Here is a 5,410-nt window from a genome sequence, read left to right as displayed (position 1 = left end):
AGGTCTGAAACAGGTGGTTCAAACGTAGACAATCAGGCTGAGGTATACCTTGCATAGAAAATGAGCCTGTGTCATTAAGAACCTCATCTTTTGTTCACTTTCTCACTATTTCTTCGATAAGTATTTATTAAGCATCATTAAGCTGTAGCCCTCAGACAATCAATTCTCTGGTCAACAATGAGAGTAAGTATGCAGCTGTTATGCAGGCCTTTTGGGAGCTGGGTTGACTAGCTCATCAGGTAGACTGGGGATTCCTGTGGCATCAAGTTCATGGCTAGCTCTGCAGGGGCAGGAACCTAGAGGGTAAGACTTCTGAAAATACTGTGAAATTTGCCGCTGTGATCCGTATCAGAGCACCCAATTCTTTGATCAGTGGTATATGACATTAACTTTAGGGAATTCTCAGGATTTTTTTTTGCAGTTCGGATTCTCTAATTGGTTTTCATAAGTGATACCTTAAGCATCTAATTTTCCTTATCTGTTACTATTAGGGCTTGGCCAAGCTAGAACTTTGGGGATTATTCTTTCTCAAAGTACATTTTGTCCAATGCCTACCCCAGCTGCCTTTTCACAAGCAGTATTATGGGGTGGGATTCAACAAATTACTTTGGCAGTGAGTGCTCGCTGACACAGCCTCCTGCACTGCCCAGAAGTCATCACTGTGTTGTCCTTTCATATGTCTCTTTGGCTGAAGCAGCCCAGAGTTTTGATATTTAAAAATTTAAGTGAAGCCTGGTTGTAGACGTCAGAAATTTGAATCCTAGAGTTGTCTGTAGCACAGCCAACATCCATGGCTTTATATACATTTAGCTTATAGGGATCTTTATGATGTAGTCTACAGGTGAAAGACCAAAAGGTTGAGAGGCCTGGGGTTCACTCATTCAATAAGTAAGTACTGAGTGCCAGACCCCAAACTAAGAGCAAGACATAAGCCAAATCAGATATAGGTCTTAGAGTCTGTAGAGCAACAAGTGTTAAACAGCAATAATAAAAGTGTGTCACTACCAATTGTGACAAATCCCAGGAAGGAAAGGGTACTGGTGACCCAACCTGTGCTAGGTGTTAGGGGAAGTATCCTAGAGAATAGGACACCTGAGCTGGGACTGGCTGTTTAATTTATGGTACTTGACTCTCCTCACCAGTAACGGGGATAATCTTACCCTCTCTGCCTCACAGAGACATTGCAGGAAGAAGAGTGATCATGTACAAGGACAGGCTTTGAAAAACACCCACTGTACCTAAAAGTGAGCATGTCGCTCCAGCCAGAAGCAGCTGTTCTCTGGCTTCTGCAGTCTGTCATCACGTCAGGCAATTACTCAGGCACTCAGACTGAAGACCTTTGATCATTCCCTTTTACTCTGCCAGGCAGCTGGGGTCAGACAGACCTGGGCTTAGCCTTGATTCTGCCACTTACATCTGTTTGAATTTGAGTAAATACTTAATTGGCAAATTCGCTTTTGTCATTTGTGAAATGGGGTCAATAAGCTACCAGCTCAAGCTTAGAGCTTGTAAAGCACTTAGCATAGTATTTAGCAAGCAGTTACTTCTAAACTAGGTGTAGCTATTGTTATCGTCATTGTTATCATTGCTAATTATTAACTCTTTTTTTTTTAAACGGAGTCTTGCTATGGCCCAGGCTGGAGTGCAATGGCTATTCATAGGCCCACGATCATGCTGTATTACAGAATCAAACTCCTGGGCTCAAGTGATCCTCCCACCTCAGCCTTCCAAGTAGCTGAGACTGCAGGCGTGTGCCACTGTGCTTAAAGCTAATTATGAGCTCTTGCCAGTGATTTCTTGGTAATAACTTTGGTCCTTCACTTTCACTCCCACTGCCACCAACCTAGAGAAAGCCTTTGTCATAGGTTGGTGCTATTCCGTTGCCTTCTGATCAGGGTCCCCATCTCGGCTCTCGCTTCCCTAATTTATCCTCCTTGCTTCCTAAGATAATAATGCTTTGCATATGTCACCTCTTTTCTTTAATATTGCTATCAAAAAATATTGCAGCTCACATCACAAAGTTCTAACATGGAAAGAGACCCTAGAAGTTGATAAGAAAAGACCTACAAATGGATAGAAAAATGGAAATACAAATTCCAAAAAAAGTAAAAAGTGGCTACTGAACATGAAAAGATAAACAACCTCACTTGTAATAAAAGAAACACAAATTAAAATGATAGTAAAATTTACATTTTACTTATCAAGTTGACAAAAATTGAAAGTGTTTTTAATAATAACGTCCAGCCGGGCCATAAGGAAATACACATTTTCTTACATTGCTGAGGAGTATAAGTTGGTACAATCCTTCTAGAATACAATTTGGCATTCTTTATCAAAAGCATATACCCTTTGATTCAGCGATTTTACCTCTGAAAATTTATCTTATGGTCATAACTGCATATTTTAGTCATTGCAGTATTATTTGTAATAGAAAAGGATTGGAAACAAACTGAATATCCAGTAAATAAAGGTACATCTTTTTAAAGAAATGCCATGCAAAAAAAGAATGAAGAGGGTCCCTCTGTACTGATGTGGGAAAATCTCCAAGATACATTGTTAAGTGATGAGAAAGCAAAATGTAGAATGATGGGTGGAATATGTTACTTTTGTGTAGAGGGAGGAGTAATATGTGCACACATACATACATACACACTGGTAGGCACCCATGATATAATAGCAGTGTCATCTGTAGCGGGAGGGGATCTGGATAGATAGAAGGAAGAGGTAAAAAGGGAACTTTTCATTGTATACCATTAGATCTAATCTGTGAGCTGTGTGAATAATGCCTAGTCAAAAATTGTATTAAAAAAAACTCCCATGACTCAACTATTAACGTATTGAGCACCTACTCTGTGCTAGGCACAGGGGATACAGATGTGGATGTGGTTGTGGTTTGACAGTATGATCCATTGAACTTAAAATACCTGATTCAGTTTCTGATTCTGCTTCTCATGCATCTTGGCACATAGTAGGCATGCAACAAGTATTTATTGAATGAATTTATGGCTGAAGTTACTTAATGTTTCTGAGGTTACCTAACCTTCTGTTTCCTCCCATATAAAACACAGACAGAGATACCTCCTATCTCACAGGGATATTGTGAAGAAGATGAATGTGTCATCAATTCTAGGATAGGTCAAGTCTAGTGATAGTTAACAAAACCTACTATGGAATAGGCACTTTCACATCCATTATTTCCTTGACTTCTCACAGGAATCCTACGAGGCCGGTATAAGTTCACTTACTCCTGAGGAAATGGAGGGCCTGAGAGGAAGAATGACTTGCCCAAGGTCACTCTGGACATGAGCACTCTTCTGGTTTATTGCCGTCTTCCCATGATGGTCCACAGTAGAAACTTTGCATACACTAGGTGCTCAGAGCACTTTGAGAACCAAGAAAAACCAATGTAAGTTTTACCACTGTTCTCAGTGACACCTCAGAACAGCAGAAAATCACTAAATACATTTCTGGTACTTCATTTTAGAAATATGCCAGCTGGTCCGTTTGACATTCACTGCACTAAGCACTTCAGGGAAATACAACAAAAATAAAAGATTTGTGCTTCTAATAATGAAGGATAAAGACTAGTTCACAAAAACGCTCATAAGGAAAACATAGAAACTCATTTGACAAAATGCTACACTTATAATTTTGTAGACTTGCCAACAGCTTTTTCTTAGAGATTTAAATGATATACCCAATAGAGCATAATTTTAAAAATGTTTCAATTGGAGTAAAATATGCCAGCAGTTAATTTTTATAAACTGAGGAACTTTTAATGTTTATAAAATGAGACACACCATGTAACCAACACCAAGATTAGGAAATAGAAATTACCAGCACTCAGAAACTCCCTCTGGAATCCCTGTCCATCACTGTTCACCATCATCACTTTTAACATTTACGTTTTGACTGTTTTTGAAGTTAATGTAAGTGAAAGTCTATGTCAGTGGAAGTGGTACATACCATTTGTATCCAGCTTCTTCCACCCATCATCATATTTGTGAGACCCATTCATCTTGTTGATTGTAGAAGTTCATTCATTCTTATTACTGTGTAGTTTCCATACTGTGCAGTTTACCTCTCTTCTGTTGATGAATATTCTGTGTTGTTTTCTTTGGGGCTGTTATAAAGAGAGATGCTATACACACTTTTGAACATCTTTCGGTGAATGTGTACATACATCTCTGTGACTATACCTAGGAATGGGACTGCTGGGTCACAGGATCCAAGGGTTAATGCAGCTTTAGTAGATAAAGCCAAACAATTTTCTAAAGTGGTTATAAAAAGTTCACGTTGACTAGCAGTATTCTCAGACCTTTTGATTTTGGCATTCTGGCTGATATGAAGTGAGATCACACTGCAATTTCAACTTGCATTTCTGGGACGATTTGTACATCGATAACCTTTTCATTTGCTTATTGGCTTTTTTGAGAGATATCTGCTTATCTTCTCCTGAAAAATGTCTGTTGAAATATTCTGCCTATTTTAATTGTATTTTCTTCCTTATTCTTGTGTGATCTGTAAGTGTTCTTTATATAGTCCGTATACAAGACCTTTTTTGAATGTATGTGTTGCGATTTCTATTTTCTCAGTCAGTGGTTTGCCTTTCACTAATGGTGTCTTTTCTTGAACAGGAGCTCTTAATTTTAATGTTGGTCAGTTTTTCCTTTAGAGTTAGTACTATATGTGTTTAATATGTCTTCATCTACCCCAAGATGGTGAAGATGTTTTCTTTGAGTAATGTTATGGTTTTACCTTTACACTGAGATCTAAAGTCCATCTGGAATTGATTTTGGGGGTTATGGTGTGAGGTAGGGGTCAAGATTATTTTTTCCCCATGTGAATAATCAGTTGATCCAGCATCATTTACTGGAAAGACAGGCCCATCGGTCCCCCATGCACCAGAGCAGCACCTTTGACATATGTCAAATGATCGCATATTATAGATCTGTTTTTGGATTTGGATTAAGTCCTCCAGTGGGCTTGGTTTTCATCCCACAAAACCATCTAGCACTAAAGTGCCACCTCCACCTCTCACTCTGCTTTCCATAAGTCCAGGGGACCGCTCTGCCCGTTCCCCTGGGTGGTCGCTGTGTGGTTACCTGGGTTTTGTCCCATCAAAGTCTTTTAAACCGAAAGCCAGCCAGGTGTCTGCAGACAGCCAAGCAGATCTGGGTGATTAAATAAGGTGGGGAGGGGGAGGAGCGGATTAGGCGAGCCTGCCTCTCGAGAGGGGTCGGAGAGGAAGCGGTCGGTCTACGGCGAGGACTGGCTTCTGGGGAGACGCCCGGAGCCCGGCCCTCCACTCCGCAGAGGAGGGGCCGCGAGGTCGCCGAATGCGAAGGTCTCGGGGGTCCGCGAGGCCGCGCGAATCGGCGGGCCGGGGTGGGGCTGCGGAGCCGCAAAT

Source organism: Carlito syrichta, unplaced genomic scaffold (assembly GCF_000164805.1).
Source record: "Carlito syrichta isolate Samal-C Ts95f unplaced genomic scaffold, Tarsius_syrichta-2.0.1 Scaffold316502, whole genome shotgun sequence".
Taxonomy (NCBI): Eukaryota; Metazoa; Chordata; class Mammalia; order Primates; family Tarsiidae; genus Carlito; species Carlito syrichta.
The sequence above is the reverse complement of the archived record's forward strand: the minus strand, read 5'-3'. Positions refer to the sequence as shown.